The 26,327-nt window shown below is 44.3% G+C and overlaps 1 protein-coding gene across 1 annotated transcript in view; it reads right to left on the bottom strand.

The window, feature by feature from the left end:
• Positions 1-23,721, bottom strand: part of LOC121559727 (zinc finger protein 516-like) — a 61,489-nt gene extending 37,768 nt beyond the window's left edge. The window contains exon 1 of the mRNA XM_045219170.1: positions 23,645-23,721. The gene's annotated coding sequence lies outside the window, so the exon portion shown is untranslated. The remainder of the gene's footprint in view (positions 1-23,644) is intronic.
• Between the last annotated feature and the right edge of the window lie 2,606 nt (positions 23,722-26,327).

Genomic DNA, 26,327 nt, shown 5'->3' on the forward strand with positions numbered 1-26,327 from the left:
AAAATGCCAAGGGGGATGAATACTTTTGCAAGGCAGTGTAGAAACACACTTGGACAGTGATAAGATGCATTTGTTTGTTTTGGTCATTTCGTATTGAGTTCTTTGCCAAACCAGTTCTAACAGGTTTCTTATGGACTAGTTGTGACTGAGGCAAGGGAGAGAGTAGTGGTGTAGTTGTAGGCTGCGATGATATGGAACCTCCATCCCAGAGTCTGTCCCAGGGTCTTCTCTCCCTATGTCCCCCTGTGTAGGCAGCCCATAATAACCCCTGGAACAGCAACTGAAATGAGCCTCTCTAGAATGCAATTATTCCACTGAACTCCCCGTGCATTCCCCCTCTGCTGCGCAGGCCCACGAGAGACACTTCCGGCCAGCCCCACAGCAACACACACGCGTGGCCACAAACGCGCATGCACACACACAAACGCACGCACACACAAACAAACCAGGAACATAAAGAATGGATGGAAAGAAGGACATTATCAATGTATAGCTGTGCCAGGGTTTCTACTCTGTCTTTTCTATGTTTGTCTATTCCGTTCTAATCCTTTTTCATTTGGAATCCGTCACTCTCTTGCAGTCTAACTTGAAGTAAAACCTGTCGATAACATAGCATGAGTACATTATAGAAAGGGAAGTGCATCAGAGGATGAGATGAATAGATAGGACAAATAGGGACAGATAGGAGAAGGGAGGCATTGAGATTGAGACATTTTGATTATCTCTCTCTCTCTCTCTCAAATACGCACGCTGACTGGGAAGGATATGGGAGTGTTTTCACCAAGAACTCCTCATAGCTCAATGGAGACTGTGGATGCTCAAACACTAACTTGGCTCAAACTGTTTGAAACAAATACAATAACACAAAGAGGTGCAACCTAAATAAAATAACCAGTGGGTGAAGTTCCATTTCTTCGCCACAAACACTTTGTTATTGTGTCACGGAGTCCACCTCACTATTAGACTGGGAACAGAAAGAAACATCTGCCCAAGGCGTCCGAGCCAACAACAATAAGTCAGAACCAACACACAGGAAAACCACTACTTTAGGGGAATAACAAGTGTTTGATATTTCACAGTTTCACACAGGACTTTACAAGGAGTTCACAAGCAGACCTGGGTTCAAAAACTATTTGAAATCTTTCGAATACCTTGAGCGTTTGCTCTAACCTGCCAGGAGTGCCAGAATGGCAAGGTTTGGTGTTTTGGGACTACTCTATTGGTCGATTGAGCCAGGCAAGATCAATCAAGCTCAGATAAAGTATTTGAAATGATTTACAATAGTATTTGAACCCAGATCTGTTTACAAGGAAGTTGCATGCAAAATAGTTCCTTCAAACTGCCTACGAGAAATTACAATGTGCATAATAATGTGATTGATAGTAGAACCTTGGACATCTGGGTCATGTCTTTACAGGGCTGACTGATTACCGTTGGTGAACATCAGCCTTGCTTGTTAACTCACCCAGTGGAAAGTATAAACTAAGAATGAAAGCAGTAGTGAAAGCTCCCTCTGAAAAGAGCGAGGGCGAGGGAGAGGGGAGGGGGGTTGAAAGAGAGAGAAAGAGTAATTGAGAAGAAGAGAGAGCGAGAGAGAGAGAGAGAGAGAGAGAGAGAGAGAGAGAGAGAGAGAGAGAGAGATTATGAGAAAGCAAGCGAAAGAGAAAACAAGAGAGATTAAGTTAAATAGAAAGAGGAGAGAAAGAGAAAGATATAGACAGAGAGAATGATTGAGAGAGAGAGAGAGATAGACAGAGAGAGAGGGTAAACCGCAGGCTCCGACCACAGCAAGGATATCCTACATGCTCTCCAATCTCCAAACACTCCTAGCCCAGAAAGCTCCTATGGGGGAGAATCTGATAGGATTAGTATTTCAGAGGCTTCCTCTTTCAGTCAGCTTATGGCTTATGGATGCTACATGCATGTTGAAGACAGGAGTCTCTTTCTGCATCTCAAAGGAAACACAGTATAATGCCACAGTCACTGTGTGTTAGCATATAACATCATGACTCAACATAGTTTCATACTGTATCTACCCAAATGTTTCTTCATGTTGCATGGGATTTGTTAATCCAGATACATTCAAATGGTCTGATTTAGAGTCCCCTTCCACTTGAAATGCTAAAGGTCAAAGTTCAGATATAAGAGGTTAGTAAGGACGTAGTGATGTCGGTCACAGGTGGTTTCAATGGACATGTCTTATCCAGAAGGACCTGCACAATACGTTGGTCTGCCTCAAGTCCCTCGAGGTTTCCACTCTGCTTTGTTCTCTGAGAGAGAGAGGGACCTGGGCTGGTCTGCTTATTAGTTACTGTTGACTAGGATTGACTTGAGCCTGGAGCCACAACCTGCCAGTGACAGAGTACACTAGAGCCATAGCGTCTCCTACAATGACTACCAGTGCCCTCTGAAATACCGTTGCCCAATCCCAAATTGACCCCTGTGCCCTATGCAGTTGTATTTTTCTATTCTCTTTTATTTTGTAAAATGTGTGAAATTGTAAAATGTCGGGCTCCCTGTTGAATTAAAGGTACAATTAACTGTTGTGATGGGAGAGGATTTGATTGACATGAGTGATATGGTTCTAAATCTATCTTGCCCTTTGATAAGCTAGGTGAAATGTTCACTACATTGCTTAGACATCCTCTCAGATCTTCAGAAGGGCAGCGTTTCCCAAACTCGGTCCCGGGGACCCCAAGGGGTGCACGTTTTGGTTTTTGCCCTAGCACTACACAGCTGATTCAAATCATCAAAGCTTACTGATTAGTTGATTATATGAATCAGCTGTGTAGTGCTAGGGCAAAAAACTAAACGTGTACCCCTTGGGGTCCCCGGGACCGAGTTTGGGAAATGCTGACGTAGTGGCAAGGGGTTGATTTGAGATAAGGTACCTGGCTGTAAATCTATGGATGGTGTTTGAATGTAAACCCAATGTAAGTGTTATAATACACAATGTATTTTTAAATAGAATGGAAGTACTCTGAAACACAGAAATATTGGTGTTTCAGTGCATGTAAAAGGCAGCATCAAAACACAAAAAGCATATTTTGGCAAACTGTGCCTCTGATACAATCAAATGGTTTTGAAATGCCAATGGTTTATAGAGTAAATATTGATTATTTAATTAACATTTGAAAGAAGACACTGGGAATTTAATACTTTTCCTAGGGTAGACAATGGCGCTAATTATAGGCTACAGTTGCCAGGCCCATTGTGAGATTATAAATTGTTACAATCAAAATATTTAGGGATATGTAAGTTATAGCAGCAGAGGTCAAATGAGGTAACAGAACAAATACATTTGCAAAGAAAATATAAAGCATTTGAAGCTTCAAAATCATGTCTTGAAAAATACATTTTGTGCTCATTAATTATTATCCTGGACAAACAAATGAATATGTATTTTCACAAAACTATATTTTCTTGTATCCTTTGTTTGAGCATAATACTGTACATTTGACCTTTTGGAATGACCAATGAGGAGCTTATCAGCACACCATATAAGAGCAGGGAATACACAACAAGAGGAGGGACTCCCATTTACAGTATTTGGAAACTCCAGAAGGGATCTTATTTTGCACTAGACAAGATTCGAAACACCATAATAGTTTTTAGGAGCTTTAGAGGGAGGAAACGACACCTAAAGAGAAGGGATCAAATTCTGCACTAAACAGGACTTGAAACACCCTAATAGTGTATTCAACCTTTTCCGGGTTAGGACTCGCAGTCTCTTGCAAGGTGTTGCCCAACTCTTGATTAAGTGATGTTACAAAATATAATGTCATGTTTCAGTACAGATTAAATCTGTCTCATAACCCCTTACACCTAAAGTTAAGGTTTCGTCTTCTTGACGTTGGTGGCAGCTTAGTTGCTACTAGTTTCAGTATTACAAAACACTTCATTTTAACAGTGTACCAGTCACCTATAACAGGATGTTAGTGTCCCGGTGGGGTATATCATAAGTAAACCTGGGGTGAGATAATGAGATTTCTGCACTGGTTTTAAACGATGAGTTAAGGTAAGGTAACATAGACAATGACGTCGTCAGAGGGTTGAGCGGACTACTGTGCACAGCTAAGCTGAACACACACAGCTGAACATAACACCATACTGTAAACAGTAGTGATTACAGCATGACTACACGTCTCTGGAGAACTCAAGACAGTCATTGAAGGGGCCCAGTGATTCCAACGGGATTCACCTGCCAGGCGGGCCACCAGGTTGCCGTGACGACAGAGACCTGGGCTGTGTGCGTCTCTCTCTGTCTGACCGAGCGCCGCTAAACCCTCAGCCCTGTTACACAACAAATAAGCAAAGGATTACTATTCCTTTTATTATTTTCACATTGGACCAGTCTAGTGCCCTTCTTTACATAACACACAAACAAAAGACACACAACTGTTGAGTGTTGCACCTCAGGTTATCAGGACAAAGAGATGATATAAGATATAGTAAGATGTGTATGACGTGTGTGTGTGTGTGTGTGTGTGTGTGTGTGTGTGTGTGTGTGTGTGTGTGTGTGTGTGTGTGTGTGTGTGTGTGTGTGTGTGTGTGTGTGTGTGTGTGTGTGTGTGTGTGCGATTTCCACTTTAAAAATGTCAGACTTGAGTTCCCCTAACTAAAAATTTATTAAAATATATTATTATAATCCACACAATAATTCACATTGCCTGTTGCTGCAGGATTATTTTTCTGATGTGAGAAACTGGTCAAATTAAGATCCGACATCTGTATGTCTGTGTGTTTGTCTTATCTATGTGTCCATCAGCACGGAGAAGGGCTGCATGACTGTAGAGAGCAGCATATAACAGCAGACATAGGTGTGGGTGTGTATTATGTGTAAATCAGCAGCATGGGACACCACAGTGGAACACAACACACAGAGCAGCTCAGTGCTACAGCACCATGCACAGAGCAATACAGTAGCCTACTTAGAACTCATGTCACTGCACAGAATGAGGTGATTTAGACCAGAATAGACGAGCACCGAGGAGAGTAGAGAATAACATATTGGCACAGCTGAAGACAGTTGAAGACCTACAGTATAAGGTAGTGGTGGTACACTGACTGTAAAGATCCACAGAGACACAGGACCACTGTAACATAGCAGCACAACGGAACAGGCTGCAGAAAATACAAGTGTTCACTTCACAATTGTCCGCTAGCATTATCTGGGCCAATGACACCTGCCTGCAGTCCCCTGTAAACTGACTCCCTTTCTGCCTTAATAGCAAGGGTCATGTTCATTAGGCACCAAACAGGAGAAAACAGACTGAACCAGGGAGGGACTACCTCGACTTGTCCAATAAGAAACAGACATTTTCGTTTTCTGTTACTAAATGTTTTAAAACATTTTATGCGTCATGCTCATATGAACACGGCCCTCCTGTATCTTCCCTGGGTTACGGTGGCGAATAGATTTTCTCCACCCATGGCCATTGAGCATGGATTGGGTGATTTTGTGGTAGTCGGCCAGGTATAATCTGATGAGATTAGTTTGCTCTTTAAATAGAGTTCTGTGGCCAGGGATTAGATTATCACGGTCAGGAGTCTCAAGAGCAAAGAGCCTCTGTCTCGTTGACTTTGTTAATGGAATATCATGACAACAATCATTCCGAGCAAGATAATAGTGCTATTATAGAGAGAGAGAGTCTGTGTGTGTGTGTGCACGTGTGTGTGCGTACATGTGTGTGTGTGGTTGTGTGCGTGTGTGTGGTAGTGTGTGTGTGGGGTTGTGTGCGTGTGTGTGTGTGTGTGTGCGTGTGGTTGTGTGTGTGTGTGTGTGTGTGTTTGTGTCACCTCTAATTAATAATATTCTGACAATGAGCTCTGAATCTCCGAGGTCTATTCGATTACCATTCATAACCCCATTCATATGTGGGCTCAGCAAAAACAAGCGTAGCTTTTTGCATGGCAAGGTTTTCCTATGGTGACACAGGTCAAACTTGAAGCAATGCTAGAGACCACACAACTGAATTTCCACAATTCTCATGGAAATATTTTTCATAGCTATTTACCACCACAAACCAATGCTTGACTAAGACCGCACTCAACGAGCTGTATAGGGCCATAAGCAAACAAGAACATGCTCACCCAGAGGCAGTGCTCCTAGTGGCCAGTGACTTTAATGCAGGAAAACAGAAATTAGTTTTACCTCATTTTTACCAGCATGTGACCTGTGCAACTAGAAGCGAAAAAACTCTAGATCACCTTTACTGTACACACAAAGACGCATACAAAGCTCTCCCTGTCACGGTTTCGGCCGAGGCGGCCCCTCATCCTTGTTCGGGCGGGTTTCGCCGGTCGTCGTCTCCGGAGTTCTAGCTGCCACCGCTCGATGTTTCGTGTTTGTTTGGTTTTGTCTGTTAGTCACACCTGTTTTGTGTTAGGTCTCGTTTAGCACCCTATTTAGTTTCCTTGTTGTTAGGTTTGTGTTGTGTGTGATTGTTCGTGTCGTGGTTGCGCTACCTGTTACGGTACGCTATTTTTCCGTAGTTTCCTCCTTGTTGTTAGGAGAGATTTACGCACCTTTGTGTGCGCTTGCATTACGCCTGTGTGCGTCTTTTTGCCTCCGGGCTGTTGTGGATTATTTTGTGCTAAGTAAAGTCTTGTTGGACTTACCCTCTGCTGCCTGCGCCTGATTCCACACCACACCTATACACAGCACCGTGACAGAATCACACACCACTAGATGGAATCAGCAGGAGCACCCGTCGACCCCATGGAGGAGCGTCTCCTTGGACACGAGCACCGGATCAACCGTATCGGGCACGCCTTGGAGGGCGTCATGGACACCCTTCGTCGATGGGAGACCAGCGGGGTTCCCATAGCCCCACCTATCGCACCATCACCTTCACCACCGGACAACCAGCCCGTCCATCGACCGGAACCCAGTGGGATTCGGCTCTCGCTCCCAAGGGCGTACGACGGCACCGCTGCCGGGTGTCAGGGGTTCCTCCTACAAGTGGAGCTCTACATTGCCACCATACACCCGGCGCCCTCGGGATACGAGAGCGTTTCCGCCCTCATCTCCTGTCTCACCGGCAAGGCGTTGGAGTGGGCCAACGCTGAGTGGAGGGGAATAGACGCCGCCACCGTCACCTATGCGGAGTTCTCCCGTCGCTTCCGTGCGGTCTTCGACCATCCACCAGAGGGGAGAGCGGCGGGGGAACGTCTATTCCACCTCCGACAGGGGATGAGGAGCGCTCAGGCGTTCGCGTATGGAGTTCCGGACTCTAGCGGCTGATGCAGGGTGGAATGAGAGGGCCCTCATAGACCACTTCCGATGTAGCCTTCGGGAGGACGTCCGCAGGGAGTTAGCCTGCAGGGACAGTACACTAACATTTGACCAGCTGGTGGACATGGCCATCCGACTGGACAACCTGCTGGCGACCCGCGGACGTCCCAGGTGGGGGCCCCCCATTCCACCCTCCAGCGCCTCCGAGCAGTGTCCGATGGAGCTTGGAGGTGCTGGCGCTAGAGGGAGAAGAGGTAGGAGCCCGAGGGGGGCAGTCTCCTGCACCAAGTGTGGGCGCGGAGGGCACACCGCGGCTAGCTGCTGGGGAGGGTCCCCTGGTGAGGGAGAGAGCCGGTCGTACAGTGGGGAGTCCACCCAGGTGAGTAGGCGCCCTACTTACCCAGAGCTTTCTGTCGTTCACATTACCTTACCTGTTTGTTTCCCACAGGTTGCACCTCGGTCCCAGCATAAGGCGCTAGTCGATTCAGGCGCAGCTGGGAATTTTGTAGACCGGAGATTCTGTATTAAGTTAGGGATTCCCCCTCCTTCCAGTCGACAAACCCTTTCCTGTACATGCCCTAGATAGTCGTCCGTTAGGGATCTGGGTTGATTGGGGAGGTCACAGCGCCACTTAGGATGAGGACGCAGGGGGGTCATGAGGAGACGATTCAACTCTATCTTATCGACTCTCCTGCGTATCCGGTGGTACTGGGGCTTCCCCGGTTGATGACCCATGATCCTACTATTTCGTGGCGAGAGAAAGCTCTTAAAGGGTGGTCTGCTCAGTGTGAGGGGTTATGTCTGGGTGTTTCCGTAGGGGCGACCTCGGTGGAGAGTCCGAACCAGATGCCAGCACTGCACATTCCTCCTGAGTATGAGGATTTGGCGCTCGTGTTCAGTAAGACCAGAGCGGCACAGTTGCCACCTCATAGACAAGGGGATTGTGCGATAGACCTCCAGACAGGAGCAGCGCTCGGCGGAGCCATGTGTATCCTTTGTCACAGGAGGAGAAAAAGGCAATGGAGACTTACATTGCCGAGTCTCTGAGACAGGGATACATACGGGCCTCCACTTCTCCCGCGTCCTCGAGCTTCTTTTTTGTGAAGAAAAATGATGGAGGTTTGCGTCCGTGTATTGATTACCGCGGTCTCAATCAGGTGACGGTGAAGTACAGCTATCCACTTCCTCTGATTGGGACCATGACGGAGTCCTTACACGGGGCAAGGTTCTTCACAAAATTGGATCTCAGGAGCGCATATAACTTGGTGCGCATTAGGGAGGGCGATGAGTGGAAGACAGCATTTAGTACTACATCCGGCCATTACGAGTATCTCGTCATGCCATATGGGTTAATGAATGCTCCATCAGTCTTCCAATCGTTTGTAGACAAACTTTTCCGGGACATGCAGGCGCAGGGAGTAGTGGTGTACATAGATGATATTCTTGTGTACAGTGCTACTCGGGCCGAGCATGTAGCCCTGGTGCGCAGGGTATTGAGGAGACTGTTGGAGCATGACCTGTATGTCAAAGCTGAGAAATGTCTGTTCTTCCAGGAGTCAGTTTCCCTTTTTGGGTTACCAGTTGTCTGCGTCGGGGTGAGAATGGAGGTGGACCGAGTGTCCGCCGTGCGTAATTGGCAAACCCCAACTACGGTTAAAGAGGTGCAGCGGTTCTTGGGTTTTGCGAATTACTACCGGAGGTTTATCCGGGGTTTTGGACAGGTGGCAGCTCCCATAACGTCTCTGCTGAAGGGGGGTCCGGTGCGCTTGCAGTGGTCAGCTGAGGCGGACAGGGCCTTTGGGAGACTGAAGGACCTGTTTACCTCGGCCCCGGTGTTGGCGCACCCGGATCCCACTTTACCCTTCCAAGTTGAGGTGGACGCGTCTGAGGCCGGTATCGGGGCAGTTCTTTCTCAACGATCCGGTACACCACCTAAGCTCCGCCCCCTGTGCTTTTTATTCTAAGAAGCTCAGTCCGGCGGAGCGGAATTATGACGTAGGGGACAGGGAGCTGTTAGCCGTAGTACAGGCCCTAAAGGTGTGGAGGCATTGGCTTGAGGGGGCTCAGCACCCTTTCCTCATTCTGACCGACCATCGTAACCTGGAGTACATTCGGGCAGCTAGGAGACTGAATCCTCGCCAGGCTCGATGGACTATGTTTCTCGCCCGGTTTGTGTTCAAGATCACTTACATCCCTGGGTCCCAGAACGGGAAGGCAGATGCTCTGTCCCGTCGGTATGACACGGAGGAGAGGTGCGTGGAGTCCATTCCCATACTACCGGAGTCTTGTCTGGTGGCACCGGTGGTGTGGGAGGTCGATGCGGAGATCGAGCGGGGCGTTACGCACCGAGCCTAGTCCTCCCCCAGTGTCCGGTGGGTCGGGTGTACGTCCCGCTCGAGGTCCGGGATCGGCTGATTTATTGGGCTCACACGTCCCCCTCCTCTGGACATCCGGGTATTGGCCGGACGGTGCACTGCCTTAGTACGAAGTACTGGTGGCCAACGTTAGCCAGGGATGTGAGGGTTTATGTCTCCTCCTGCTCAGTATGTGCCCAGTGTAAGACGCCCAGACACTTGCCCAGGGGTAAATTACAGCCCCTGCCCGTTCCACAACGACCCTGGTCTCACCTCTCGGTGGATTTTGTTACCGATCTTCCCTCCTCCCAGGGGAATACCACCATCCTGGTCGTTGTGGATCGGTTCTCGAAGGCCTGTCGTCTCCTTCCCCTGCCGGGTCTTCCCTACGGCCCTACAGACCGCTGAGGCTCTATTTACTCACGTCTTCCGGCATTACGGGGTGCCCGAGGATATAGTGTCCGATCGAGGCCCCCAGTTTACCTCCAGAGGCTGGAGAGCATTTATGGAACGTTTGGGGGTCTCGGTGAGCTTTACTCGGGTTACCACCCGGAGAGTAATGGGCAGGTTGAACGAGTCAACCAGGATGTGGGTAGGTTTCTGAGGTCATATTGTCAGGGCCGGCCGGAGGAGTGGGCGAAATATGTGCCCTGGGCCGAGATGGCACAGAACTCTCTCCGCCACTCCTCCACCCAACTAACCCCTTTTCAGTGTGTATTAGGGTACCAGCCGGTTCTGGCACCATGGCATGAGAGCCAGATCGAGGCCCCCGCTGTGGATGAGTGGGTGCGGCGCTCGGAGGAGACGTGGGACGCTGCACACGTCCATCTGCAGCGTGCCATACGTCGACAGAAGACGAGCGCCGACCCACACCGCAGTGAGGGGCCAGTGTACGCACCTGGAGATCGAGTCTGGCTCTCAACCAGAAACCTGCCCCTCCGCCTGCCCTGCCGGGAAGCTGGGTCGGCGGTTTGTGGGGCCTTTTAAAGTCCTGAGGAGATTGAACGAGGTGAGTTACAGGTTAGAACTACCTATTGATTACAAGAATATTAACCCCTCGTTCCATGTGTCTCTCCTCAGGCCGGTGGTAGCTGGTCCACTCCAGGACTTTGAGATTGAGGAGACTCCTCCGCCCCGTTGGACATCGAGGGGCTCCGGCGCACACGGTTCGGACCATCCTGGATTCGAGACGCCGGATGGGGGTCTCCAATATCTCGTGGAGTGGGAGGGGTACGGTCCGGAGGAGCGGTGCTGGGTGCCAAGGAGGGACATTCTGGATTCGTCCCTGATGACCGAATTCCATCGTGGTCATCCTACGCGCCCTGCTCCGCGTCCCCCTGGTCGTCCCCGAGGCCGGAGGCGGCGCGTGGTGGCGGCGCGTGGTCCACACATCAACACAGTCGTGAAGAGGGCACGACAAAGGCTCTTCCCCCCCAGGAGGCTGCAAAGATTTGGCATGGGCCCTCAGATCCAAAGTTATACAGCTGCACCATTGAGAACATCTTGACTGGCTGCATCTCCGCTTGGTATGGCAACTGTTTGAACTCTGACTGCAAGGCGCTGCAGAGGGTAGTGCGTATGGCCCAGTACATCACTGGGGCCGAGCTTCCTGCCATCCTGGACCTCTATACCAGGCGGTGTCAGAGAAAGGACCTAAAAATCGTCAAAGACTCCAGCCACCAAAGTCATAGACTGTTCTCTCAGCAAGCGGTACCGATGCACCAAGTCTGGAACCAACAGGACCCTGAACAGCTTCTACCCCCAAGCTATAAGACTGCTAATAGTTGGTTAAATAGTTCACCAATAAAGTACCCAGAATATTTTCAGTGACCCTTTTTGCACTGATGTCTTTTGACTTATCACATACGCTGCTGTTACTGTTTATTATCTATTCCAATGCCTAGTCACTTTATCCCTACCTATATGTACATATCTACCTCAATTACCCCTGCACATCGACTCTGTACTGGTAACCCGTGTATATAGCCAAATTATCTTTACTCATTGTGTATTTATTCCTTATGTTATTCTTCTTCTATTTATACCTCGTTTATTATTTTTCTATAAAAATGTATATTAATGTTATTTGATTTTTTAAATATAATTTTTTTGCATTTCACTGTTAGTCTACGCCTGCTGTTTACAAATCATGTGACAAATAACATTTGATTTGAAATTAGTTCAGATCACGACAAAGAGTTTATTGTGATTCCTAAAGTGTTATAACCCAGTAGAGCTATGAGAAGCTAGGTTAGATATCACCAGGGCCCTGTTTGAATACTAAAAAATATACCCTTTCTCCCATCCTTGAAGTTATAAGTGGTCTGACATTAATTGTGACAGCAAGAGTTCCATTCAATTGTCATGCCAGATAAGCGAATACTTCAATGAAGGGAGGAAGGAAGGATGCTTTTATTTTATTATTATTTTATTAGTCGTATGTACAGGATACACATGGTATACACCGTCCAACGAAATGCTTACTTGCAGGTTCCTTCTCGACCATTGAAAATGGAAAGTATTTAAATGGAAATAAATGGAAATACATGTAAATTGAAAGTGTTGTAAGAGGGCTCGGTAGGCAGTCCATCCTTTCTCGCAGTAGTAGGGTAAACAGAGAAGTCTAGTGAATGAGTGTGTTTAACAGCAGCTTCAGATAATCTGAGTCTGGGCCTGGCTACTGGGGGGCCCCTCACACTCACCCACACACACAAACACACACACACACACACACATCTGGATATAATGTGGGAACAGGACACCGAGGCCAGCGGGGTAGGGGAGGGTACGGGGGAGTGCAAGGGGGGCTGAGATCTAGGTCTTTAAAAAACACCAAGGACCAATGAGGAGGGGCGAGTGGGGGGTTGGGGGTCATTGCTAAGAGCTCCCTGACTTTGATTTCCCCTCTCTGAACCACTACTACACCACCAGGCCCCAGGGCGAGGCACAGAGGCAGCAGCTGGGAAACGTGCATCCCCAGTGGAAAACACTGGTCGCTGGCTGCAGTAGTCCATGGAAGACAGGAGGTAGAAGACAGAATCTGGACTAGAGGAAGGTGGAAAACATAGAGGGTCGGTTTCCCAGACAGACTAAGACTAAGCCTAGTTTGGGACAATAGTGCAACCTTTCAGCAATGAGAGAGAGATAGAGACAGACAGAAAGAGAGAGAGAGAGAGAGAGAGAGAGAGAGAGAGAGAGAGAGAGAGAGAGAGAGAGAGTGTTACACACTGTATATATACATAATATGACATTTGAAATGTCTTTATTATTTTGGAACTTCTGAGTGTAATGTTTACTGTTAATATTTATTGTTTATTTCACTTTTGTTTGCTATCTACTTCACTTGCTTTGGCAATGTTTCCCATGCCAATAACGCCTTTAAATTGAATTGAAATTGAATTGAAATTAAATTGAGAGAGAGGGACAGGGACAGAGACAGAGACAGAGACAAGGAGAGAGGATGGGGGGGAACAGACACTCAGGAAGCAGCGATCTTTCATTTTGTTTCATGTTTCATTGCCTTGGCTGATGTAGTGGAGAGAGGCCAGCATAGTCAGTGGATCATGTGGTAGCTACCTCTGTCCAGCTTTACATTCAGGTCCACACGTGGCTATGGGGCAAGTTCATTAGCCCCTGGCAGTCATCCTCCTCACCCCCATCCTCAGTGACCTCAAAACCAGTCTGCCCCTGTCTCCCTGCTCCACAGCTCTCTCTCTCTCTCTCTCTCTCTCTCTCTCTCAATTTCAATTTAAGGGGCTTTATTGGCATGGGAAACATATGTTTACATTGCCAAAGCAAGTGAAATAGATAATAAACAAAAGTGAAATAAACAATTAAAAAAGTAAACATTACACTCACAAAAGTTCCAAAAGAATAAAGACATTTCAAATGTCATATTATGTCTATATATAGTGTTGTAACGATGTGCAAATAGTTAAAGTACAAAAGGGAAAATAAATAAACATAAATATAGGTTCTCTCTCTCTCTCTCTCTCTCTCTCTCTCTCTCTCTCTCTCTCTCTCTCGCTCCCCCTCTCGCTCCCTCCTTCTCCCTTCTCTGCCTCCATCTCTCTCCCTCTCTCTTCCTCATTCTGAGAATGCAGACACAGCTGCTGACAGAGACAGAGAAAGCAAATAACCATCCTAGACTATCTCTACCTCCGTCTGGCTTTTCCACATGAGTAGCTTTGTGAGAGAGATGCTTACTAAGAGAGAACACAACCACAATGAACATTTCAATTTTCTTTTTTAAGGACAAATACTATAATGTGCATGAAAGCAACATTGATTAGCACTTTAGTTCAGCAGAACTACTGTCCTGTACTACTGGGACACACACACAAACACACACACACACACACACACAAATATAGTAAAGTAGTGTGTTTAACAGCAGCTGGGCCTGGCTACTGGGGGGCCCATCCCTCAAGCGCACACACACAAGCATGCATGCATGCACACAAACATACACACACATGCATGTACAAACACACACACATACCAATACGCACCCATACAAATAGAGACAGAACAGAAATATCCCCCTCCATCACGGGCAAGGTTAGGTTGACATCAGTGGCTAACGATCAGGTCCTCTGTGGTGAATGATTAGCTGTAGCCCAGAGACATTTCCAGCTTGTTTCCCTAAGTCATTCAGACATCTAACATCACCAGGCTTCAAAGAGCACAATAACTAGGCCTACATCCATCCTGTTCCCCTCTCAAAGCCCACATCTAATCAGTGTCTTTATCTAGAAACTAGATAATCATAATAGAATTCAAGTTAACTGGAAAGCAGATACATAACTCTGTTCTGTTTTGTTTTGGAGTTATTTGTCATCCACAAATATTAGGGATGACCAAGCAAATCCTTTGTTTTAGGTAAACAATATATGTTTTGGCTCACGGTTGTGGAAATATATGCCCCTTTCTTTCCAATGAGGTATTTTCTTGACAATATTTCTGTCCATTTTACGGGACCCCTTTTGGCTAAAGAACAACCCAGAGGCAAACGTGTCATATAGCCACTTTATATATGCTCCAATGAGTCTGCTGGGCTGTTTGTATGTATGACTGTGACTGCTGGGGTGTGGTCTTTGTGTGAGCCTGTCCAGCCTACAATGTTGTGCTAATCTAATCTAATAAGAGCATTCACTAGCCACCATGAAGCAGCCTCACTCACAGCAGGACTACTGCATTACCACATCTCCTGTTGTTCATTTCATAGACCAGCAAAAATAAAATGCCAGCTAGTTGTCCCACTGTACATAAATCTCTGCTAAATTACATGTTTGTTTACAAGTATAAGAGCTCTGTATCCGACTGGGAATCAATGGGATTCGAAGGACCACTTTATTGGCAGAAAACAGTAGTATGTATTTTTAAACCAGCGTTGTCATTAAAAATGTGGTCACCTCTCGAGATTTGAATGAGATATAGGTCAAAGCTATGGACAGTGGAGTCTCCTTTGAGAATCGTTTCCCCAACCACCACCCCACTTTGTTGACCTTTAGAACACTGAGTTTGGATTAAGTTTGTAGTGTCATCATGTCATCATGTCATCCCTCCACCCCTTCATCCCTCTATCCCTCAACCTCTCTACCCATTCTACCCCTGCACCCCTCCACCTCTCTACCCCTCCACCCATCCCTTCAGGCCTTACGGTGGGTGTTTAGAGCTCGCTGGTGCTTAGTGACTCGCGGTGGCTCATCAAATATGAACAAGGTTGTAAGGAAGGCCACAGCCTCAGCCACAGCCTCAGCCACACAGCAGAGACAGACACAGAGGCATGGCCAGTGGAAGGCAGTGTTAGGGAAATAGTGTTAGGGAAATAGTGTTAGGGCACTAGTGTAAGGGCACTACTAGTGTTAGGTAGGGATGGGCACGGTTATTAGAATATTTGAATATCCGAACGGACATTAGTGTTTGAATATTAGCGAAACCTACACAGGTTTCACACGTTTGTTGTTATTGTTGGCAAATCAAAGTGGCTCCATGTGCAGTGGCCAACGTGGGAGATCTCTAATCAATGCAAAAATGGAATTAAAATTACAGAATTAAGTTAGTTAAATGAGAAGGAGCAGGCTACAACGAGCAACCATCAGGTAGGCTGTTGTTTAATCTGAATGGAGTTGTTGTGGACAAGGACGGGAAGTGCAACAGAATAGCTTCAATTAGCCTAGGTGGCTAGCTATTTTAGCTAGCTTCTTTATATCGATTTGATGCAGTCAAGACAGTCACTACCAGATGGGATGATAGATAACCTATGTTTGTATCTGTATCTGCATAGAGAGATACCGAAAGGGTAAAACAAATATATTGAGGACATTTTACCTGTTAATGTAGACTAAAACAGGAGCAATGACCTCCTTCATGTCCCACTTATTATTGATTTAATGATTATCATTTGATCGACTGGGACATTTTACTAAAAGGTTTTCTTTGTTTATGGAAAAGTCATGTTCAAAAGCTAAAGGCCTAATTCAATACATTTCATTTGATGACCTTTGTCATTTGAATAAAAATACAACACAAGGCAATGGAAGAAGGTAAATGATCAAAGACAAAATAAGATTCTATTAGCGAGCGTTTTATCACAGTCATTTTTACTGTATAATGTTGGTCTTATTCAACACACTGTCTGCTTATAATGTAATTATTCTATTGAGCAGTGTGTCTATAAAAAGGGGATCAATAATACCAGTGAGCTAATCGCTAGTGACATCTGGGCTGGACAATGAGCTCGCCCCAGCACGCGCACACACACATACACACACACACACACACACACACAAACACACACAGAGAGTCTCTCTCGCTTCTTTAATCCCTTAGCAATCAGAGCAACAATACCACCATTGGTTCACAGAGCAGGCAAAAATCTATTAGATATATGTTCCTTTATTACAGCTCACCACAACCGATGGGGATTCAAATAATTACTGTGATATTATTAATCAAAGTAGTGTTTTAAGAATGTATTTGTGATACGCCTCCTGTGATGGGCCTCCTGTAGCTCAGTTGGTAGAGCATGGCGCTTGCAACGCCAGGGTTGTGGGTTCGATTCCCACGGGGGGCCAGTATGAAAAATGTATGCACTCACTAACTGTAAGTCGCTCTGGATAAGAGCGTCTGCTAAATGACTAAAATGTAAATGTAAAAATATGCTGTGGGGGTAAGATATTGATTCAACAGGAGTGGGACAGATGCATAATCAACATGGTGTTGTTCAATCATTCTCTCTCTCTCTCGCATGTGAGATGAATGGCCAATAACACACACCAGGTTGTCTCGAAATCACCTAATAAATCTTCCATTAAAACCCCTCATTAAATCTCAGATTCAGCATTCCAAAATCAGTCTCACTGAAACACAACGGTAACACTTTATAATAATGCTTCTAATGTTTACAAATAATGAAATTGTTATTTATTAAGATTTTATTAACTGTTTTTTAATGCTTATTCATGAATGTTGTTATTAAGTGCTACCAATACACCATATTAAATGTGCCCCCATCACAACAGCACAGCCTCTTCACTAGCTAACCATGCAGTCTCAAATGTGCCATGTTAAATCCTTCGGCCACAGCCTCCCCCCAACCCCATTCCAACCCCTCTCCTCTCCTCTAACCCCTAATCCCCCGATTACTAAATAATTTTCTTTGGGTCTAATTTAGCCAGATATCTTGCTAGATAGCTTACTATCAAGCCCATGCTTACGTAGCATGGCATTTTATTGATCCAGCCATGGGGGTTGCAGGTGTGACCCAAATATGGGGATTACACACCCACCTGTTACCCCTTGCTCAGAATTTGGAGAAAACCTGTGTATGTGTGCCTGCGTTCTTGTGTGGAGTGATGATGAGAGAAGATACAGCAGTGCTTAAAGGGACTGCAGTCAGTCAGTCTTTTGCCAAATACATTCCTTTTGATTATACTGAGGACATAAGCAATGAGTTTCCTATGGAGGGGCTCATTTATAATTTAATCCAGGAGCCACAGTCTTTCTGAGCTGGCAGAGAGAGACTGCCCTTTCACAGGAGGAGTCCCACTGTGCTGCTGAAATCAATGCCATGGCCACAAACTAACACAGCCCGGTACCACTACCTATCAGTCTGCCGATAATCCAATTATGGGATTGTCTGTAGACAGCCATCAGGTAGAGATTCCGTTACAGTAAATTAATTTCATAAAAACAAATAGCTGTTTTAGGAAATTCCACACATGGATGTTACATTACTACTGCTTTATCCAAACCAAGTAAGCCACAAAAAATGAGTCAACACTGTGTGTCTGGATAAAGGACTACAGGAACAGTCTTCTCTACTCTGGATACAGGTTATGTAACAACATTACGTATCTTATACCTCCTTGGAAGTAGTAGAGGTGTGGTGGGTTTACCACATCAGCCTAAACCATAAAGGTGTTGCCACGGTAGACAAAAATGGAGGAAACAAAAGACACACAACTGTTGAGTGTTGCACTTCAGGTTATCAGGACAAAGAGATTATATAAGATATAGTAAGATGTGTATGACGCCTGTGTGTGTGTGTGTGTGTGTGTGTGTGTGTGTGTGTGTGTGTGTGTGTGTGTGTGTGTGTGTGTGTGTGTGCGTGCGTGCGTGCGTGCGCGTGCGTGTGTGTATGTGTGTTGTTCAAAAAGCCCAACAGAGTAATCAGTAATGAAAACAGCAGAGGGAGTTACTGGTGCCATTCAGCTAGGGCCTGCTGCTGTGGAATGTGAGGCACCATTCACAGGGGTTAAAAATGCATTGCAGCCACCACAAAGGACTGCCTTGTCCTCATTGTTTCACATAGGCCGATAAAAGACGTTTGGGTCAAAAAATGAAATCGCTAATTTGACTCCTACAGATAGAGAAAGGGAGGGGGAACTACGACAAAATGTCTTTGAAAGACATGTCATGGTACAGTGTGTAAGGTTTAAGCGTGATAAGCCAAGAGATGGAAAGTAAAGTAAGCACACAATCTACTTATGAAAGACTAATGGGTTGACAGAAAAACGAACGTTTCAATTTATTTATTTTATTCATCATTAATTTGGAGTCATGATGGTAAATGCAGTTGAATGCATTCAGTTGAGCAACTGACTAGGTATCCCCCTTTCACAATCAAATAAAAGCTCTATTTGGTCATGTATAAGCCACTGTATGATCACTTCATGAATATAAAACATTGCAACAGGCTTTTCCACCAGTGGCTTTCTTTTGTGAAGCTCTGCATTTTTGGAGCTCCAACAGGATCAGCTGTGGATCATGGTATGTTGCTACAAAGTTGATCCTTAAATAAATAGTTATTTAATCAGATTGAGAAAACATGTTAAACATGGCCATCATGTTCCTATTTTCATATCTTTAAACTTATATTTGTGAGATTTGGAGATGCAACATGCACACACGCATGTCATCACAAGTCTCTGAACATTTATATACTCTAGTCTTAGACTATTAAGATAATAATATTTCAATTAATGTCAGACTTTATTCATCTGACACAACAACAATAACATCCTCTAGTCTTGTAAAATTGTAAACATACAAAAAGACTAGCACATGTGCCTGTCAAGTCAAGTGTCATTCTCACAAAGCCATACAAATCCATCATATTGAGTCACAAGCTAGGTTTCCATCCAATTGGCAACAGATTTTCATGTGAATATTCTAAAATCTGCATAAAGAACACCAGTGGTGTGTTTCTACCAGACGGACTTGTTGCAGAAAGAAGTCAGTGAGTGTTGACGTAGCGCACACAAAATGTACTTTTCCGCTTACGTTTTCATTTACCGAATAAAAATCGAAAGTTCAATGTGTTTCCATTGCATTTTCAACTCTACCAATGGTTTTGTCACAAAAAACGGTTGCGTTAAATAGCAAATGTGCCTACTCTGGTCTTGGCACGTGCGCTCTAGCCAACAGCTGGCTGATACAGTACGGGTAGGCTGTGCTGGGAGGCTAGTCTACATGATGAGATTATTATGGATAAGAGCGAGAATATTTGTATTTGTCCAAATGCAGTCAAGCATCAATCATCATGTCACCAGAATAAGACCCTCGATATTTATTGGAAAGCATCAAGATCACTGTGAACTTTCACCACCCTGTGAAGTTATAATAACTTATTTAATCTGTAGCCTAATAAACTGCATGGTTTCCCAAGTCATAGTGGGAGGACCAGACACCATATCATCGCGTGACTTCAAGTTTGCATCGATACGATCAAATCAAATCAAATGTGCCACATGCGCCGTATACAACAGGTGTAGACTTTGCAGTGAATTGCTTACTTACAAGCCCTTAACCAACAATGCAGTTTTAAGAAAAAAAGTGTTAAGTAAAAAATAGATACGCGTAAAAAATAGATACGCAAATAGTCCGGGTAGCCATGATTAGCTGTTCAGGAGTATTATGGCTTGGGGGTAGAAGCTGTTAAGAAGCCTTTTGGACCTAGACTTGGCGCACCGGTACCGCTTGCCATGCGGTAGCAGAGAGAACAGTCTATGACTAGGGTGGCTGGAGTCTTTGACAATTTTTAGGGCCTTCCTCTGACACCGCCTGGTATAGAGGTCCTAGATGGGAGGAAGCTTGGCCCCAGTGATGTACGGTTATCATATCAATATTTCGCATAAAGGCGTTTCCACCACCATTTTTCGCATAATACATTTTACAGACACAAAAAGATCCTATCATTTTTTATGAAAAATTATCTGTCTGCATTTATACAATTTTAACCTGTTTCCGTCACAGCTGTCAAGATTATTTTTTCATATGGTATGACTTTACTCGCATAACAACTGTGGATGGAAACATGGTTAGTAGCTAAGTTTCCATCCAATTCGCTACAGTTAATATTCTAAAATCTGCATAAAACACACATTTTCTCATCAGATATGTGTTTCCATTAAATTGACTTGTTGTGCATAAAAGGCTGTGCGTGATGACAAGTAGTGCACATAAAAATCTAATAAAATATACAAATTAAATGGGTTTCCATCGCATTTTCAACTCTACTGGTGGTTTTGTCACAAAAAAAATGTTTGCTTTATTTAGCTAATGTGCCCACTTCGGTTTTGGCACATGCACATACGCTCTATACCTTATTTAATCTGTAGCCTAATAAACTGCATGGTTTCCCAAGTCATAGTGGGAGGACCAGACACCATATGATCGCGTGACTTAAAGTTTGCGTCGATGTGATCAAATCAAATCAAATTTGCCACATGCGCCTTTATACAACAGGCCTACATGATGAGATTATTATGGACAAAAGAGCGAGATTATTTTTATTTGTCAAACTGCAGCCAAGCATTGATCATCATGTCACCAGAATAAGTCCCTTGATATTTATTGGAATGGAGCATCAAGTTTACCACCTTGCACTTTCACCAACCTGTTATTTAATCTGTAGCCTAATAAACTGCGTTATTTCCTGAGTCGCAAATAACATGTAATTTCGTGACTCCAAATTTACTTCGATATAAAGGTTATTATATCAATATTTGCACACAAAAGCGTTTCCAGAGCCATTTCTCGCATAATTAATTTTACCAACACATAAGGATCCCACCTTGTCTAGCGTATTTGTTTAGTCGACATTTGGAAAGTTTACCAACAAATGTGATGTTTTCCATCAGGCCTGTCATGACATTTTTTTTTTATCCGACATGTAATTACTCACATAAAAAGGTTCGACGGAAACCTATTTACTGTAATGAATTTGAAAATCATATGTAGGCCTATTACGACAGGTGGCGCTCCAGTGGATTTTCATTCTAATTTCATTGGCTACTCAGTTCTGAGGGAGAATACAATTAGGCTACGTCATGTGTTACAATCATGTGTTACAATCATGTCCAAATGTCACGGAAGAGATTGTGGATCTCAAAAAACTATTTTCATCAGGGGACTTTTGAAAGGTGAATACAATTTTCCTATAAGTCTGAAACCTGACTCAGCCAGAGACGACAACAACTGCATCCTGTAAAACAAGTGTGAAGGCTAAGGACACTGTCCCCAATGCTGTCCACTGCACTGTTATTAGCTTGCTAAAGTCTGCTTTGTATCAAACATGTGAAGTTATTTTCCATCTTTCAAGTTTCGTGTTGTTGTAGGACTACATCGTAACTTTTTTCAGCATGCTTTTACGCTACATTGTTGCCGAAATGTAGCCAAACAAGTACACTGCTATACTGATACATTGTTGCAATGTCCTCGAAACAAAACAGCCATGTTTTGATGTTATGACATTCTTCAAATCAGGGCACAAGCAAATAAAACTAAATAGTAGCCTAATTTAATGATCACTCCCATTCCTCATCAAGTAACACTGTATTCACAGGGGCAAGGAAATGAATGCTTTGAGTCTTTGGCCAGTCAAAGAAGTCTGTCTGAGGCTATAATACCATTCTGACCTGCAACCAGGAACAATAATATGTATTTAGCGACTTCCTCACCAGTAAGACAGTAGACAAGCGTTTTCCCCTTAGGACAGGTCTGGTTATGCAATATGAGGGAATCACTCCAGATAGGCCTAGCCTAGGCTACTTTGTACACTATTTCGAGAGTGCCGGTTCCATCCACTATCATCTTTTTATTCTATGAATTATTATTTCCATTGCATGGCACGTTTCTGGCGTATTTTCCTCGCGCTGCTCTCTCGTTGCCGTAGGACTGTACATGTTCCATGCTCTCTCTCTCTCCCTGTTTGTCTGTCTGTCTGTCTGTCTGTCTCTCTCTCTCTCTCGTGTCACTTGCGCTAAGAATGTAGAGCACCCGCGTGACGTCCCTGCAACTAGAACGGAGAACAGGCGCCTCGAGGGTGAAAAAAAGGGAAATAGAAAAGTTGTATCAACATTATACATTGCATACTAACCTACAGCTGTCTTAAATGGCTTAGGCCTCCATGTTTCATTGTTAGCCTATATGGCAATATATTTGGGTAGTGTGCCTATAGCCTATAGCCTTTACCGAATGTTAATATTTGTAGTCTGCTAGTAAATAAAACCAGTCAAACAAGTAAATACTTTTTTTTTTTAATTCAACAATAAATTATGAGGTTTGAATAGGCTAAGCGTAGCCTAATTGTTTCTGCCGGAAATGTGTGCGCCGACGTGTGATTTGCTCCCTTGCCCTACGTGGACACTACTTTGTGATTGTTAAGTCACAGCCCTCCTGCTTTCTTCCTTCTACAATGTCACACACATCTCCATGTATAGGAGAACGGGAGAATAATTGTTTATTTAGGCTTCCCCATATAGAGCATAGGAACTACGTCTACAGTGGTTTATTGACGTTTATAAAGGACAATAAGACATGTAGTTATAAAGTTGTGCTCTATCTGATTCCGACACCCCCACCGACCCGCATCGTTTAGGCTCCCCACCCCCGCCACATGTTTTGCATCCCCCCACCATAGACTCGAATTGGTAATGAGCTCCAACTAATTTTGATGGTAGGCTATTTATGATGTTGGGGACTTTAAATCAGTTATTATAAACGCATGTAATTTGTGCCATGTTCCTCTAACTAAATGACAGCTAAGGCATGTCCATTAGGCCTATGTGTAGGACATTCGACTTTCTAATATGGATGTGCTTTCCTCTGTCTGCCTGTTTTAAGGAACAAACAACAAAGTATATTAAATAAGCATTTAATAATTGACTATGATTATAAAACAACAATCATGAATCTAGTCAACCAAGCACTTCCAACAACGTTCCTCCAACCCGATTAATCCCTTGGGATTTGATGTTGCATGATTACAGATCAATGTTTTCAACTTCACATTTCAAGAATATGACAAAGCAAAGGTAGCATGTATTAGGGTAGCTCTATCAAACCCATATGATATAAACCACGTACGACTGTTGATATTGATAAAGATACAGACTATTGATAATGGAACGTTTATTATGTTTGTTTGTTTGATATAGTCTCGAGTAGGCTAATAGGTTCGTATTTGCTCCTACTCCCACTCCTCGACTCGGGTGCCATTCAAAACTCTCATCAAACACACGGAAGCGAAAATTTAGTTACGTACCTGTGTGCAAGTGTGTGATCAAAAAATATCCTGGAAGCACTCCCGAAGAATACGCGAACGCAAAGGTGAAAGCATGCGCTGTATGTTGAAGTGCATATGATTGAGTGAGTCGAAACCACTGTGACATAGGGATAGTGATCGCCCTCCAAGTATTCAGTGCACTAAGATCTTGATTGCTCTCGAGCAATGACGATAAGCAAAGCCTCCAATTGCCTATTTAACTTCCAAGTATAGTCTATTTCCTGGACTATGTTACATTAGGAGCAAAACCAAGACGTTTGCGCCTCGATCATTTCACGGATACACCTTTCAGTGCCTTTGGATGGTCTCTCCCGCATTAAATGAACTATTTACTATTGTCTCCATCAGCACAAAGTTATTGATACTATACTAAATAAAGTATTCGGTTGACATACACGACGACATGACACGTAGGGCTAACACTTGTATATTCGCCAACATATTGAGTGTCAATGTACTATCATTTGGATTCAATTCAGACAGGTTCTCAAACCTGCTTACGCACGTCATAGACAACAGCGGTTTGGAATGCATGCAGTTGCAGACAGTGGAATCAGATAAATCCAAAACAAATAGCCTAGTTGAAAACAGCCTAACTTCAAATTGGCCTAGGTAATTATAAGTAATATACTGTATCGATCCTCGCTATATGAGCCAAGTTACAATTCCCACCGAGTTAACATAAGGTGAATGCATTTCACGCCAGAGACCCCGGTTCGCTTCCCACGCCCTACGTTCGCTATATTGGTGTCAGAAGTGGGATGGGGGCCGTGAGGCCATCGGATTGCACAGCCCGGGACGTATGAGGCTGAAGTTAGTCGAAGCACGGGGACGTGCCTTCTCATTCAGATGGGGCAGTGTAGCCCTCGTTATATGAGCCACATTACAATTCAACAAAGTGAGTTAACCCTATTGATGCGATGCATAGGGTGTTTGCATTTCCAGAGACCCAGTTCGCTTCCCGCTCCCTCTGTTCGCTACAATACATGCCATTTTATTAAAATATCATTAATTAAACATGTATTAGATATATTAAAATCTTTACGAAAGGTGTAATTACATTTGTATTCTGTAATGATTGCTAAAAGTATTAATTTGTTAATTGCATTAATACAGGATATGTTGTAACCTAATCTATTATTTTTGATACAGTGGAATTTACTTGTGGTGTTAGAGGTCAAAATAATAGTATATTGTTTCAGTGGGAAAAAATCTGCGTGGTAGGTTGGCCTATTTTTGTAGATTCAATAGCATAGGAAGGCTGTATAAGCGCATCGATTTGAAAGATAAATTGAGGGTTATCTCTTGCTCAGCCTAAATTGACTTTAGACTATGGTGGATTGAATTTAAACTAAGAGGCCTAGATAATATGAGAATACGTTTCAATTGTGCCACTTTGAGTTAAATTTAGATTGTGGGTAGATTCACCTCTGCATTGCAGTGAGTAAGCCCTGGATAGGGATGTTTGCTTAGCATGCATAGGGAAGAAGCCTTCTTCCTAACTGCTGATGTACCAGTGATTTAAGACACTGAGACATCTTATCAACCACAAGCCCTTGAATCGGTACGCACTGGCACACCACCCTCCAGCTCACAATGGCTTCCTTGAGCATGCACATATATATTCACACACACACACACACACACACACACACACGTGTACAAAGACAAGCAAATAAACAATTATTTTGGGAGACGTGGTTACCCTCTAAAAAATGTATATGCACAGAACATGTGTACAGTACACACAATGCCATATAAAAACACCATGGCATTAGAGCTCCCCTTCCTCTTTAAGTTTTACTGCAGTGTCTTAGACTAGTGCTCCGAGATGCTTCTTGTCACAATAGAGGGGTCGTACTCCAAGCTCCCTCTATCTCTGCCCTCTGAGAGGCAAGGAGGGTCAAGAGACAAGGTGTCCTCTGTAAGCCACTCATTCAAGAGGCTTCCCTGTAATTTGTCAAACGTCCTATTGCAGGATCTTTATTCACACTGCAATAACGCTGCTTTCAGGGTTGTAACAAAACTTCCATGAATCATTATAAGCAATGTCACCCTCGCCTTCTAGGCTTCATTCATACTCACACACAAGTAACTAGTGTAGTGTACACACACACACACACGCACACACACAAACAAATGCTGGTCCTAACCTCAGGGCAGGCTCTTAATAGCTTATACTTGTATTCAACACAATGCCATACACTATGTAATATTCCACTCATACAGTAACGCAACAGAGACTATATTTATGAAAGCCCTTTTAGTTGGGCTAGCTTGCAGTAACAGTGAGGGTGTGTTGCACAACTGACTGACACCACAGCCCCTTGTGCTCAATTAGCTCCCAGTACATTATTGACGCCTTGCTAATTGTCAGCTGTTTGGTGTGCGCTGACAACCTTACTGCCTTACCACAGGGATTGAGGGGGAGTGCTTTTTTACCTCACGACCAATGACCACATCATGGGCACACGCAATCCCCACCATAATGCTATACAATATCAATTATTAATGTGATGTATCAGATTACTTGTTTTGAATAAGAGCCACATAACTAACACTTTATTTACCCTCTGTTTTCTATCCTCTATCCTTGGTTTAAAAAAAAAATCAGTTTCCTTATTGTGCTCTCCCCCCTCCCTCTCTGTCTCTCTCTCTCTCT

Source organism: Coregonus clupeaformis, unplaced genomic scaffold (assembly GCF_020615455.1).
Source record: "Coregonus clupeaformis isolate EN_2021a unplaced genomic scaffold, ASM2061545v1 scaf2116, whole genome shotgun sequence".
Classification (NCBI taxonomy): Eukaryota; Metazoa; Chordata; class Actinopteri; order Salmoniformes; family Salmonidae; genus Coregonus; species Coregonus clupeaformis.